The sequence below is a fragment of the Cherax quadricarinatus genome, chromosome 20 (assembly GCF_038502225.1).
Source record: "Cherax quadricarinatus isolate ZL_2023a chromosome 20, ASM3850222v1, whole genome shotgun sequence".
NCBI classification, from domain to species: Eukaryota; Metazoa; Arthropoda; class Malacostraca; order Decapoda; family Parastacidae; genus Cherax; species Cherax quadricarinatus.
In genome coordinates this window covers 47,003,733-47,020,434 of record NC_091311.1, presented here as the reverse complement: position 1 = coordinate 47,020,434, position 16,702 = coordinate 47,003,733, and the positions used below count along the sequence as shown (strand labels likewise).

The 16,702-nt window shown below is 39.1% G+C and overlaps 1 protein-coding gene across 6 annotated transcripts in view; it reads left to right on the top strand.

Annotated features, from left to right (window-relative positions):
• Ocrl (Oculocerebrorenal syndrome of Lowe) overlaps positions 1–16,062 on the top strand; it is a 134,996-nt gene extending 118,934 nt beyond the window's left edge. For 4 of the 6 annotated variants that reach the window (XM_053793459.2, XM_053793443.2, XM_053793450.2 and 1 more), the window contains one exon: positions 13,090–16,060. The gene's annotated coding sequence lies outside the window, so the exon portion shown is untranslated. Of the gene's footprint in view, positions 1–13,089 lie in introns of all 6 variants that reach the window. The other 2 variants (XM_070087054.1, XM_070087053.1) reach the window with 2 other exon arrangements.
• The last annotated feature ends 640 nt before the right edge of the window (positions 16,063–16,702 follow it).

Genomic DNA, 16,702 nt, shown 5'->3' with positions numbered 1-16,702 from the left:
ATATATACATATATATATATATATACATATATATATATATATATATATATATATATCTTTCTTTCTTTCAACACACCGGCCGTATCCCACCGAGGCGGGGTGGCCCAAAAGGAAAAACGAAAGTTTCTCCTTTTACATTTAGTAATATATACAGGAGAAGAGGTTACTAGCCCCTTGCTCCCGGCATTTTAGTTGCCTCTTACAACACGCATGGCTTACGGAGGAAGAATTCTGTTCCACTTCCCCATGGAGATAAGAGGAAATAAACAAGAATAAGAACTAGAAAGAAAATAGAAGAAAACCCAGAGGGGTGTGTATATATGTGCTTGTACATGTATGTGTAGTGTGACCTAAGTGTAAGTAGAAGTAGCAAGACGTACCTGAAATCTTGCATGATCATGAGACAGAAAAAAGGACACCAGCAATCCTACCATCATGTAAAACAATTACAGGCTTTCGTTTTACACTCACTTGGCAGGACGGTAGTACCTCCCTGGGCGGTTGCTGTCTACCAACCTACTACCTATATATATATATATATATATATATATATATATATTTTATTTAAAGACAAAATACATTGACAGAACATTCACAAAACTACGATACAAAGTAAAATAACATAGGTAACTCAGAGCTACATCTCGAATACTTCGTCCAGCTCCCCGGCGGTGGGCCGCGTGCCAAGAATGCTGCAGGCATTTCCTCTCTGGATCGCAACACTGAGTCTCTGGAAGAGGAAGCTGGTTGCCCTGTGGTCCTTTGTTTCTGTGATGAGCTTTTCACCCAGCTCTATTAGGAACTTTAGAGCACACTTGCCCCATGCTCCAAGGGTCTCTGACCCTATTGGGATGAAGTTATAGCAAGGGGGAAGGTCTTCATATTTGCAGATCTTCTGAGTCTCCCTATGGCTGGCAGCTCCACCCCCTTCCACTACGGAGTATGGCAAGTAGGTGTCTGCCAATGTGGCGGCACGTGTAGTCCCAGGCAATCTGCTTTCCATCCTTCCAAGGTAGCACAGTGGCTCCATCAGGACGCTTTAGACTTCCGTCAGACCTCTGTACTTGGGGTTCCCGTTGAGCTGGGCAATGGGCTGTGGCGAGGCTTCTCTTTATGATATCATTGACCTCCTCATGCCTGGCATACTTCCCTTCTGCTGTGTGACACACGAGATCATGAAGTCCGAATTGATCAGCTGTCGCCCTGCCGCAAATACACCTATGTTCGGTGAGGATGGGGGCGGCTAGGCGAAGAGCAACACCAATCCGAATGGCCTGTGGGTCTAGTCGAGTGCCCAAGGAGGAATTGGGAACAGCAAACAGGAAATCTCCAGAGTGTGGTGCCTTCACTGCCAGGAGACGAGCTTTGTCCTTTCCTGAGGCATTGGAGAGCATTGTGTTGGCGATTTTTTCCATGATCGGTTTGTCCCAGTGGGACTGTTTGTGTTCTTTGGGAGGAGCTGGTCTACTGGAGGAATCTGTAAGGGTGTCCCACCGAATCACTGCTTCAGTAAACCTGGGGTCTTGAGCTCCTACCATGTCTCTCAAGCGTTCGGGAACAATCTTCTTGACTAAAGCACTGGAAGACAAACATGAAGACAGAAAAGCAGGTAAAGCAACATGCGTTGCTTTGCGCACCCCTATACCTCCCAGTCGTACTGGGAGGGTTGCCTGATCCCATTGCTGATCCTCTAGTGACAGGTTCAGTGCCTTCTTAAGGGTTGACCTCAGGTGTGCGTCATATTCGTCGAGTGTTGGGTTGTCAAAAGAGGGTGCACACCTGAGGAAGTAAGTGAGTCTTGGAATATTAAGGCACCTTGTGAGGAGATACAGAGCATCATGGGCATCAAGATTGCTTATTCTCTCCTCCATTCTCATCAGGTCATTCAATTTGTCCTTGAGGACTGTGTCGATGGCCTGGTGACCCAGCGGTGCTCCCAAGAGGGTACTGTTGGACGGAGTGGTAGTAGAGACTTCTGGGAGGATTCTTCGCACAGCATTGATTATTTCCTGGTTTGCTGTGATGATTTCACACTTGGAGGGATTGAGGATGAGTCCCAAGTCTTCTCCCTGTGTTTTCACCAGTTGTAGGTCCCCTACCAGGGACTCTTCAGTACCTGCCAGAGTGCCATCATCCAGGTACCAGATATTGAGCTCGCTGCTGAGGCTGGAAGTTAGTTCTCTTACTACCAAGCAGAAGAGAAGTGGAGCTAGTGGGTCACCCTGCTGAACACCTTCTGATGAGAGAATTTCATGTTCTCCAAACAAAAGAATTGAGGGTTTGCTGTAGCCGGCTGAAACGAATGGAAAAAGACTGGGGAAGCGATCCCGAATATATATACGTATATATATATATATATATATATATATATACGTATATATATATATATATATATATATATATATATATATATATATATATAAGCATGTTAGATAGGAGTGACTGGAGGCGAATGATACTTAGGACCTGACGATCTGTTGGAGTGTGAGCAGGGTAATATTTAGTGAAGGGATTCAGGGAAACCGGTTATGTTCATATAGTCGGACTTGAGTCCTGGAAATGGGAAGTACAATGCCTGCACTTTAAAGAAGGGGTTTGGGATATTGGCAGTTTGGAGGGATATGTTGTGTATCTTTATACGTATATGCTTCTAAGCTGTTGTATTCTGAGCACCTCTGCAAAAGCAGTGATAGTGTGTGAGTGTGGTGAAAGTGTTGAATGATGATGAAAGTATTTTCTTTTTGGGGATTTTCTTTCTTTTTTGGGTCACCCTGCCTCGGTGGGAGACGGCCGACTTGTTGAAAAAAAAAAAAAATTATATATATATATATATATATATATATATATATATATATATATATATATATATATATATATATATATATATATATATATATATGTATATATATACATATATATATACATATATATATACATATATATATATGTATATATATAATGTATATATATATGTATATATATATGTATATATATATATGTATATATATATGTATATATATATATATATATATATATATATATATATATATATATATATATATATATATATATATATTTATTTATTTATTTATTTATTTATTCACCATGAAAATTTTCTGGACTTCTAAAAGAAGCAAGATTTTTGTACATTTCTAAATAGCATACAGTGGAACCTCAGCTTGCGAGTTTAATCCGTTCCGTGACCTAGCTCATAGCTCAATTTGCTCGTACATCAAATCAGTTTTCCTTATTTAAATGAATTGAAATTCCATTAATCCATTCCAGCGGAATTCCTGCTCACGGAAGGCAGGACAAAATACATCAATATAACGCTAATATCAATTCTCCAGCTTATTTATTTATCTCAGTTTATCTAATATGACATAATAAACAATATAAATAACATAGAAACATGATATATACTCTAGAATGAGTAAAACATGTCATTATGTGATGAGTGGCGGTGGCCATTGCCACTGCCGCACTGACCATATCTTCCCATTCTTCCCCTTCTGAAAATGAAGTGTTTGTGAGGCTAACTGCGCTAGATCACTAGTTTCATAAGGAAAACACTGAAACAATGTATTTATAAATAAGAAATATTGTATAAAAACAATAAAACATAATAGAGAATGTTAAGAAATAAACTGCTTTTATAAAGTGTACGTATGCTGGTGGAGGTGGAGGGTGGAAGGTAGGCTACTTGCTTAATGCTACACTTTATCACTGAACTTAATTACTACACTCTTAATGCTACACTTTATCACTGAACTTAATGCTACACTTTATCACTGAACTTAATTGCTACACTCTTAATGCTACGCTTTATCTCTGAACTTAATTAATTGCTACACTCTTAATGCGAGGCAGTACCAGCATAGTACTACGCTCGTACTGCCTCACAAACAACCTGTACTATCGTAAGGGTTCTTAAATGGAGATATCGTAGGTTGAAAGTAGACACACTTGTAGGATGGTAAATATATTGTCAGACTGAGATGAGAGATGGAGCCCGGTGCCAAGCCTGTTCACGCCTTGTAGGTCTGCCGCCGAGTGAGGACGGGACAGGGGGATCACTGCCCATGTGTATCCCTATGACGTCACACAAAGCCAAAGGCCTACGAGGGATCTCGTGTCTAAAGCACAGGGATGATACTAATATGCTATGCTATATAATACTGGGAATACAGGGATCAGCAACTATGCTGACAGCTCGGTCATGTTACGTATGTCGTCCCGACATACACTACTATACTATAGGCTGAACAGGCAGGCGGATCTGGGCTGATTCTATACAATAACAAATTCATATATAACTTAGAACTAATGGATGGTACAACATGATTTTGACGTAATGGGTGTTAACGTAATCATTACAAACTATAAGAACAAATCATTATACAATATGGATGGAATTGATCGATCGATCTGTATTCATGCACTCTACTGATTCTGAGGAAGAATAATTATATACAAAGAAGTGTTTAACAGAAAGGCAGATTCGGTGCACACAAATCTAGACTGTTAATTCTCAGAATACGGAGGGAACGTGAACACGAAAATTTCTGACAAACTGATCAGCTAATAATAAAACACACAGTTGACCAATTCATTCATCTCGGACATCTAATTATGCAGGCTGTTTACACTTAAACCCAATTCTGCGAGGGTAAGGTTTATGTATGCAGAATGGTTATCATCTCTGGGAGGATTGAATTCCTCTGCAATGGCTAACACATGCCTTGACTGAGAGAGATCTGAACGAGTATCTACAAAAGATACAACTACAATCACTAGTGACTGTGGAATTACTAATTCGTCTGCTAGGAGTACTCAACTCGACTATTCGATACAGTAATTCTTGGCTCATTACAAGTCACTAAAGGGTACTGGTGGCTTCACAGTAAGAATAAGATCTTCCTGGAGCAGGAATCGAATCACACCAGAACACAAGGGATCGGTTCTTTGGGCATTTTTGACATCCTCGACAGCAAATGGAGGATCTGCAGTAACTACACTAACGTGTCGCGATAAAGCATCTGCGACTACATTTGACTTGCCAGGTAAATTTTCAAAAGTGGGATTGAACTCTTGGATAGTCAAGGTCCATCTGGCTAACCTTCCAGTAGGCTGTTTGTTCTGGAATAAAGGTATCAGTTCTTCCTTACTGGAGGAAAGAACAAACTCGGTGGAGTGGATGACTCCCCCCGGTTGAAAAAAATTAACGCTATAACACGCAATATGAGCAAGGGAGAACGAATCTACTATCTCAACTGCAAGCACAGGAGAAAGAAATGAACACGGTGAACAATGCTGATATTCAATCTGAGTCGCACACAGTGACACGAGGTATCAGCTATAAAGAAACTACACTTACAAACGTTAACATGTGAAAGTTACTCGAGAAATAACTTCTTACAATGCACTGATTACTGTCAACTAGGATGGGATCACCATCTGAAACACAAGGAACAACAACAGACACTCTAGTGAGAACACTTGCTGTAACAGAGACGTCTTTCTGCAGACAGCATGTCACATCAACAAGAGATGGCATTACTAGTTGCAAGTAATCGTTTTCTGACAAGGCATCCCCTGTGGCGAAACTACTACTCGAACTAGCAGTCATTGCAGGGATAGGCTGTGCACTCAAGGCAGTCTGAGTGTCCCCGGACACTTGAGGCAACGGAACACTATCCTGCAAGTCTGAAGGTATAGGTGGAACACAGATGGGAATGACAGAATTACTAGTGCCTGACCGCTCGGCTACGTTAATAAGTAATTCGTGGATCTATAGGAACTTAATCTGAACTTCACATTTAGCAGCACTTTAACAAATCTCAGATACAAGCTGTGAGAACAAACACATTGCTCAAGGGCTAGATATTGTCTTTCAGTCAGTAAGGGAATGTTGGTACTGTGGACTGATTCATATTGACTTTGACTGGAATGATACACTAAGTGAACGTTCAAAAGTGACTGGGACATCTTCTCAGTGAAAATACTGAAGGGCATAAGTCAAGAAAAATGGAGAGAATGACACAGTAAGCTTAAATGGAAAAAAATGCTTAACTATTCTGCATAAGTAATTAAAAATTTACAAGTTACACAGTAAGCAAAGAACTCACACAAGAAGAATATGCAACTTAGCAAACACTGAAAATCAAGAGAGCTTGTACTTTGCTCAAATCTAATATGCTCAACTTTTACTTTAAATTGAATAAATGGCACAGTGAGTTGTCTTTACTTTCAATGCAACAAGGAAAATACACAATAAAATAATAAAATGGACTCAATAAACTTGTGCAAAAATTAAAACAAACACACAATTCACTGAAATTAAAAAAAAATAAAATGACAGACAGAATAAAATACTATGCACAGAACAGAGCATAAGAAACTGCACTGTAATAAACTGTATTGCACAACACTGCATAAAATTTTCTGCAAGAAAAACTTTAATAGCAACACAATATTTGCACAAGAATTATTGCAAAATGAGTCAATGTGCAATAATAAAAATTATAACACACAAGAAAAGAAATATATCAAGGAATGAACACTTTAACTCTTAACTGCACTTAAACAACAAGCAAAAGAACAATTTACTTTAGAAGGAGAACTTAAAAATTGCACTAAGAGTGAATTTGTTCAATAAAATATGAAAAATAATAGGTGCTAAAACACACAACAAAAAGGAATACACTAAGTACTTACTTCAAGTGTATAAAAAGATACACAACACAACAGATATAAAATAATGCACGAAAATTAACACTGAATTAAGGAGATTAAAAGAAATTTATGCAATCAGTACATGATAAACACTGAGTCTGATCAAGAGTCACTGAATGTCACTAAGAGAAAAATTCACTGGGAACACAAAAGAAATGTCTCAACACTCGCAAATGTCTCTAAAAAAAAAAAATATTATAGCTGTAACACTTGAAAAAAAATGAGATTGATGGATTGTTTATATCGTCTTGCTGCTGTCCTCTGCACAGATGATCGTAGAATTGCGCTTAAATCGGCGAGAGACAACACACAGGAGGCTTTTAAAGATGGCGCGCCACACTCTAGCTCTTGACCCCCTATGTTGTCCTTAAAATATGGTGCTACAACCCTTAGCAGTGCACCAAAACACTGATGAGGTAGGTGAGTTGTAATGGCCGACTGTAGTTGGGTTTGTGGGTAATGGCTGAGCGAGGCGTCTGAGACCGGCAATGGTGCGACACACGTGATCGTGAGTGGCTGGGCTTATGGGTTGAACGTCGTAAGCCTCACTGAGAAAACCCACACTGCCGCGAAGATAATTCTAAGCCGGCTGGCTTAGAAGAAACCCACGAAATACTACAACACCACAAGGATGATAAGGAGCACTCAGAATGCTTGGAACTTGAATCACAAGCGATGAAGGCTAGTCATGTGGCTTGCTTGAGTACTGGGGTAAGACACCTGGGTTAGTTGCTAGCTGGCTTATCTTAACCCTTCACACAGAATAGCTTGATAACTTCACACGATGAGCACAGCAGGGGTGGAAGCTGGCTTGGCAGGCAAAATAATTGGATGGAGTAGGCTAGGCTGGACTGGGCTCGGGTGTACTGACTCCCCCACCACAGACTGGAAGCTGGCTTATTTTGCAAACTCGGGTCAACCCCTCGGGAGTAATGCAAAAAGCAGTTAACACTAATACAAAGAGACTGACCAGTGAATAATGTAGAAGCTGGTAGAGTAGCTGGCTTGAGGTAGCTGGATGGGGTGAACCTCGGTAGGCCTACTGGTAACGCGAAATGGCCGTCTTGCTGGTCGACAACTTTATCTCCAGAAATCGCTGTAATCGTCAGAATTACAGGCTCACCGCTGTCACCATTTATCGTAAGGGTTCTTAAATGGAGATATCGTAGGTTGAAAGTAGACACACTTGTAGGATGGTAAATATATTGTCAGACTGAGATGAGAGATGGAGCCCGGTGCCAAGCCTGTTCACGCCTTGTAGGTCTGCCGCCGAGTGAGGACGGGACAGGGGGATCACTGCCCATGTGTATCCCTATGACGTCACACAAAGCCAAAGGCCTACGAGGGATCTCGTGTCTAAAGCACAGGGATGATACTAATATGCTATGCTATATAATACTGGGAATACAGGGATCAGCAACTATGCTGACAGTACACCTCACACATTGCTCATGTTTATCTATGATTTCATGCTTTAATTCCATGGACATCATCCTATTTTTCTTCTCAGCACTGTCCTTTGCACTTACTTTCTTAGAACCCATGGTTAGAAAAAAGAAATTTGCTAAAATAACTTCACAAAATGCAAGTAAAACATGAGACATATGCTTCCACAGTGAGGTAAACAGTGCACTGCATCAGTTGGTGGCGTTCTGAAGCTCCTCGTTATTATTAGTATTATTATAATTAATTTTTTTTTTTTTTATTATCACACTGGCCGATTCCCACCAAGGCAGGGTGGCCCGAAAAAGAAAAAAACTTTCACCATCATTCACTCCATCACTGTCTTGCCAGAAGGGTGCTTTACACTACAGTTTTTAAACTGCAACATTAACACCTCTCCTTCAGAGTGCAGGCACTGTACTTCCCATCTCCAGGACTCGAAGTCCGGCCTGCCGGTTTCCCTGAATCCCTTCATAAATGTTACCCTGCTCACACTCCAATTAATTTTTTATAATAATTATTATAATTATTATTATTAATTTAGGGAACTGGAGCACAGATCCAATTTTCTAGATCATGAGCCCTTCACCAGCATCAAGGAACCTTGATGCTGGAGAGGGGCTCTTGATCTAGGGAATTGGATTTGTGCTCCAGTTCCCTAAATTAATAATAATAATAATAATAATATAATTACATTGGACCCTGAATTAACGATGTCATCGGATAACGACATGTTTTTGCATCAAAATATTGGCTCAGTTAATGACAAAGAACTCAGTTAAAGTCATTTGTCCCGAACATGTCTGCATGACCTGAGCAGCCCAACCACTCCACGTACAGCCAGTGTGCCATTGTTTACAAGCCAGCAAGGACAATTCCACGCTTACATGCGATACATTTTGTATTATTTCATTGTTTTTAGTGCTTGTAACTGCTAAATAAGCCACCATGGGCCCAAAGAAAGCCAGCCCTTTGGTAAAGGGCTGAGAGAGAAGGGAGAATGTGCCTTTTTCAGTGACTATGCAATATGTACAATACTAAAGCAACAGGAGTATATAAAGGCTATAGCGGCAGCCAGCGATAAAGTGTAGCATTAACTGTAGCAAGCAAGCTAAGCATTAACTGTAGCAAGTAAGTTAAGCGATTAATCGATAGAAAAAGGAGAGCACGAACCTAACTCCTCCAGTGTTGTTGGAGTTATATAGGGTGACTGACAACACTGCCGTCTCTAGTCTCTACTGCTGCTGCCACCTCCACTACCACTATGTACGGCTTATGCTCTCAGTGGTCCTTATACACCCAACAACAACTCAGCAACACTCGTGACATACTTAATGACGTATTTTATTCATTCTAGAGTATATGTCATGTTTCTATGTTTATTATGTCATATTAGATGAATTGTGCTAAATAAATAAGCCATAGAGCTGTTATTAGTGTCATATTGAAGGACTATCTTGTGTCTCCCAACACAATTCCTAACATATACCAGAAACAGACCTCTCTGGCAAACTTTTTTGAGCAACAGGGGTCCATTGCTCTCAAACTGGTCCTAGTGGCATTAAAAAACAAAGGAGAGAAGTAACCCAGGATAAGGACTTGGTACCTGAAGTCTTTATGGAGTGGGATTCCCCTTCCAAACAATTGTAAACTCTTCCATCCTCTCCCCTCCTCCTGTCTTCCATACATCACCATGTCTTCAGTAAAGGTAAGTGTGATGTTATTATTGTTTTATTCTTCATGTATCATTGTTTTCTGTGTAGGTAATGCATATTTCACATAGAAAACATTTTTTAATATTTTTGGGTGTCTGAAACGGATTAATTGCATTTCCATTATTTCTTATGGGGAAAATTAATTCGGATTACGACAGAATCGGTTAAAGACAAGCTCTCTGGAACAGATTAATGTCATTAACTGAAGGTCCACTGTATTATTATTATAATAATAATAATAACAACGAGGAGCTTCAGAATGCTGCCAACTGGCGCAGTGCACTGTTTACCTCAGTGTGGAAGCATTTCTCTCGTGTTTTGCTTGCATTTTGTGTAGTTATTTTGCCAAATTTCTTTTTTCTAACCATGGGTCCTGAGAAAGTAAGTGCAAAGGACAGTGGTGAGAAGAAAAAGAGGATGATATCCATGGAATTTAAGCATGAAATCATAGATAAACACAAGCGAGGTGTAAGGGTTGAGGGGGGAAGCTGCTCGTAGCTCAGATTTTGGCTCGTAACTCAGAGCAAAAAATCAACTGAGTGATGGCTCATATCTCGAAAAACTCGTATGTTGGGGCACTCATAAGTCAGGGTTCCACTGTATTTTTAATTTTATTGTATACAGTATTTGTGTTTACTATTTTTAACATTATATTCTGCTGCTTATTCAGAGATGTAGTGTTTTGAGTTCAGTGAAGGAGATGTGTGGCTGCAGGTTTAAAAATGGATGAGTGTGTCTGCAGAAAATAACTGTTGCCTTCCACCATACCTAGACTGTTTACAAAATTCCTTTGTAAGTTGTAAGAGACATATTGTTGAAATATTTACACTGGAAAGATGTTTATGTAAGTTAAAAATTGTTAAAAAAATCATAGTTACACAAGTCTTTTAACAAATATAAAATATGCACAATACTGGGCAAGATTATAGGGCCTTAAAGAATACTGGATGACTAATAACACACACACACAAAAAGATTTCTATGTTATTAACCTTTTATCTTAATATGTAAAATGTTATGATAGTTTTTATACGTGCAGTAGGGTCCCCACTTATACGGCAGGTTAGGTTCCAGGCTACCTCCAGAAAGCGGACATTGCTGGAAAACAGAACGCCATTGTTTCCACTTATAAATGCATATAAATGCCAGATAAGTTTACACTACACTCATTACCTACCTTAAAATATTTGTAGCCTTAATGTAGGGTGAGAAGTGAGTAGTATTTATTGTAAGTCAGGTATTGGAGGTATGGTAGCCAACCAGGCCACCCTGCCCACATGTAATATGACATTTAAAGTGCCCCAGAGCAATAAAATGCATATACATCACATTCATTACTTACCTTAAAATATTTGTAGTCTTAATGTAGGGTTAGAAGTGAGTAAACGAGGTAAAATGAATAAACGAGAGAGAGAACGAGTAAATGAGAGAGAGAGACAGGGAGAATGTAAACAAACAGACAAACATGTCTGGTTATGGTTGATACACGTTCATATATGCCTAACATCTCATATTCATGTTAATTTAATCTACTGTGTGGTGTATTTATTATATTTCTATGTTACGTAACGTGTTTGTTATATAATTTTGAAAAAAATATCATAGATGGGCTAATGAAAATGTTTATATTAGTATAACATACGACATTTAATGAGCCTCAGAGTCATTATTATTCCGTATTATTATTATTAACATTATTAATATGGCGTCCTCAAGACTAATAAGACACTCTTAGTGATTTTAATATGTACCTACATACCAGCACAGTGTGTAAACAAACCATACCACAGGCAGGGATAGAACCCGCGATCAGAGAGTCTCAAAGGACGTACCTCACGAAACCATGTCATTACGATTTCGTGAGTCACAGTGTGTAAGTTTATTTAGGTACAGGTACACATAGGTATAATTAACAGAATATACATAAAACATGAAATAACTTTAAAACACTTGAAATTTTGGAAAGTTTCCAGACATAATGGAGAGAGAGAGTGCTCACAGAGAATGTAAACAAACCAGGTGGGGCACGGTTACTGTATTAGAAAGTCGGGGAGGGAGGGGGAGGGGCATATAGCGAGTTTTGGTCATAATTTGAAATGTCTGTATTAGCGGAATGCCATAAGGCAAAATGCTGTAAAGCGGGGCCCTACTGTACTGTTTATATATTAATTTCTCATTTTAATCCTGTATAAAATTTATCCATAAGAGTATATGCAAAGATACAGTGCTTCTGGATGGTCAGTGCTAAAGGATCGACCAAGTCCCAGAAGCTGCCATTGTTCAGCTAATGGGAGTAATATATGGTAGCTGCCATTGTTCAGCTAATGGGAGTAATATATGGTAGCTGCCATTTGCTTGAGCTAGTTTGCCTACTGTAATATACGCATCCATACATAACAAATAACCCACGCTTAGAGAGGAAATTTCAGACAACGTTTCATGCAGTCATAGATTACTAATGTCCTCTGTAGGTTTGGGTTGTTTATGAATTGTGTCAGCCATAGTCAGTATTGTGAAAACTTTCAACTTTTATTCTTTATAGATGAATCATTGAGTTTGATTTATTTCATTTAATCAAGAGGTATAATAATTAAGTGATTGTATAAGGTGTTACCCACTCATTGTTATTATCAAGCAGTGTAATTAAGGTAATTTAGTTAAAGAAACAAATTAGAAAGCATATTTATGTATGTTTCTTCCTCTTGTTCTATCCTAAAGAAAGATTGAATGAAATATTTTACTAACCCGAAGTAGATGATGATTAGAAAAGTTCAGTGGGATATTCAGGAAGTTATAAGGAATGCTGTAACACAGCTTAATATATTAATGTTGTACTGTACTGTCATCAGTTATGCAGAGGAAGTTAAACAATCTAAATTTGTTAGATTAACTTTACAAGCATTTTCATCATGTGTACAAGTACGATAAGAAGGTTTTTATGCCAGCATATTGATATTTTATGTTGATATAGGCAACAAGTTGAAAGAATAAAATGCAGTATGCAGTGTAACATTTTGTGAAGGGATTCAGGGAAACCGGTTAGCCAGACTTGAATCCTGGAGGTGGGAAGTACAGTGCCTGCTCTCTAAAAATAGGGGTGGGGATATTTTCTACTTGGAGGGTAATCTAAACTGTCATGTCCACCTCTGGCAAGACAGCAATATTGTGAATGATGATTAAAGTGTTTCTTTTTCAGGTTACCCTGTCTCGGTGGGAGACGGACAGTGTGTTAAAAAATGCAGGGTATTCTTTAATGTGCAATGTTTCACCCATGAAGGATGTTTATCAAGTACATAGCAAATATATCACAAGACGCATAACATACAGTAAGTGAAATCAGGGTGAACAGGTTAGGTAACACAATGCAAAAGGAATACTGCAGTAAGTCCACCAGCCAGTGCTAGGTACAAGAAAGGGATGGGAGGGTAAAGGCATTAAAGGAAGAATGAAGGAACACTGCAGTAGGAATGTTGACTCATGTTAAGTTTTCCATGGTGATCTTAGGACAGCATGAGAGATTGGCCTAGCCAAGATATACTATTCTCAGTTTTGTTCATTGGTGTTGCTGAAATTCATTGATTGAAGCTTCAAGGCATATATGCATATTTCTCTGTTATTTTCTTGGAAATAAGTGTCCAGGGCCCAAGACTGTTCAGTTGCCTCCCAGCATACATAAGGGGGATTACCAATTGACCCCTGGCTGTCTTCAAGAAGGCACTGGACAGGCACCTAAAGTCAGTACCTGACCAACCGGGCTGTGGTTCGTACATCAGCTTGCATGCGGCCAGCAGTAACAGCCTGGTTGATCAGACCCTAATCCACCATGAGGCCTGGCCTCAGGCTGGGCCGTGGGGGTGTTGACCCCCGAAACCCTCCAGGTAACCCCAGGTAAGTATGTCCTTTGCCATGAAAAGGGAATGTGAGTTATAGTGCACTGTGCATATATTATTAGTGTTTCCAGCAGAAATTACCAGAACTTTTAGACTTAGTAAATCACTAAAGAAAGCAGGGGTCTACAGTATTCTATATGGGAGATGTATTAAGGTTTACATAAGGAAAACAGCTGGAGGTGTACTTGCATGTCTTCAGGTGCATAAATATAATGGCAGGATTAACAACACTGACAATACATGCATAATGCACCATAATTCTCTTGTCCTCATGGCATGAAACAACTAACTCATTTTTCTCCATACCCCTCATGGAAGGTTCCTTGATGCTGGTGAAAAGTTCTTGCATCAAGGAATTGGTCATGTCTTTCCTTCCTTGGATCGAACTTGATTACCTACCATTTCTCAGGCACCGTGTGATTGGGGGATTTACTGATTCCTTCTAAATATAATAGATGGGAGCAAGTGGAGTCAGATGCACCATAATTGCCTTTCCCACCTCCAAGACTTGACTCTTAGTGGTGGGAAGGGCAGTGTTTACACTCTGGAGGGGTATGGATGTTGCAGTTCAAAGTTCCAGCTATATTGTGATGTCAGCACTCATCTGGAAAAGCATAGATTGAGTGAATGATGGCAAATGTGTTTTCTTCTTTGGGTTATGTTGCCTTGGTGGTCGACAATCGTTGAGGTAAATAAGAATAATATAAGAATAAAAATAAGTACAGTGGGAAGTACAGTGTCTGCATTCTAAAGGAGGACTGGGGATATTTGCTGTTTGGAGGAACATCTAAACTCTCATATCTACACACCTCTGAAAAGACAGTGACAGTGTAAATGATGGTGAAAGTGTTTCTTTTTTCAGATCACTCTACCTTGGTGGGAGATAGCCAGCACATTAAAAAAACAATCTTGAAGCCTCAACCATTTAACTCACATGAGCTGGTGAGCTTACTGTAGTGGTCCTCTTGTGTTGTGTTACCTGACGTCCTCTTTACCTTGACATTACTGTATGCTGATGTGTTTTGTGATATGATTTCTCTGGGTTGAATGTTGCATACTAAAGGTTTCCTTGCCTATTATGTCTTAATCTTTTCATACTAGTATTTTGATATTAATGTACTCTTATTTTAGATGCCTTGTACTTGCTGCTTTGTCATCATAATGTGTGCAGGTACAGTAGTTTGGAACTTGATCAATGCATTCTTTTCAAAAGTAGATTAAAGGTTGTTAAAATTTTATGAAGAGAAAGACATTGTAAAAATACTTAAAAAATTGTCAGTTTTACAAAATGCAGTGGTACCTTGAGTTATGAACTTAATTCGTTCCAGAAGGTTGTTTGAGTGCAGATACCGAATGAATTTGTTCACATAAGGAATATGTAAATTAGATTAGTGTGTTTCAGACCCCCAAAAATACACTTACAAAAGCACTTACAAAAATACACTTACATAATTGTTCGAGTTGGGAGCTGTTCGAAACTCAAGGTACCACTGTACTTAAAAAATTGCTAGTTTTGCCTGAGACATTTTATCTTGAGGAGTTTCAGATTGGTTTTATTTAAGGGCACACCAGAGTGTCAATATCAGTGGATATCGGCTAATTTTGATGGTATCGGTACCAGTATCACTGGGTATTAGCTACTCTTGATGGTATTGGTATCAGCAAAAGATTTGGTATCTCCCGTCTCTGGTTTTATTATAAATAAAATTTGGTGGTATGGTTTTTTATTGAATGGTATAATTTAATAACATTAATTCTAATGTACCTAGGGATTGGCAGAGAGCATGTATAGTCCCTTTATATAAAGGGAAAGGGGACAAAAGAGACTGTAAAAATTACAGAGGAATAAGCTTACTGAGTATACCAGGAAAAGTGTACGGTAGGGTTATAATTGAAAGAATTAGAGGTAAGACAGAATGTAGGATTGCGGATGAGCAAGGAGGTTTTAGAGTGGGTAGGGGATGTGTAGATCAGGTGTTTACATTGAAGCATATATGTGAACAGTATTTAGATAAAGATAGGGAGGTTTTTATTGCATTTATGGATTTAGAAAAGGCATATGATAGAGTGGATAGAGGAGCAATGTGGCAGATGTTGCAAGTATATGGAATAGGTGGTAAGTTATTAAATGCTGTAAAGAGTTTTTATGAGGATAGTGAGGCTCAGGTTAGGGTGTGTAGAAGAGAGGGAGACTACTTCCCGGTAAAAGTAGGTCTTAGACAGGGATGTGTAATGTCACCATGGTTGTTTAATATATTTATAGATGGGGTTGTAAAGGAAGTAAATGCTAGGGTGTTTGGGAGAGGGGTGGGATTAAATTATGGGGAATCAAATTCAAAATGGGAATTGACACAGTTACTTTTTGCTGATGATACTGTGCTTATGGGAGATTCTAAAGAAAAATTGCAAAGGTTAGTGGATGAGTTTGGGAATGTGTGTAAAGGTAGAAAGTTGAAAGTGAACATAGAAAAGAGTAAGGTGATGAGGGTGTCAAATGATTTAGATAAAGAAAAATTGGATATCAAATTGGGGAGGAGGAGTATGGAAGAAGTGAATGTTTTCAGATACTTGGGAGTTGACGTGTCGGCGGATGGATTTATGAAGGATGAGGTTAATCATAGAATTGATGAGGGAAAAAAGGTGAGTGGTGCGTTGAGGTATATGTGGAGTCAAAAAACGTTATCTATGGAGGCAAAGAAGGGAATGTATGAAAGTATAGTAGTACCAACACTCTTATATGGGTGTGAAGCTTGGGTGGTAAATGCAGCAGCAAGGAGACGGTTGGAGGCAGCGGAGATGTCCTGTCTAAGGGCAATGTGTGGTGTAAATATTATGCAAAAAATTCGGAGTGTGGAAATTAGGAGAAGGTGTGGAGTTAATAAAAGTATTAGTCAGAGGGCAGAAGAGGGGTTGTTGAGG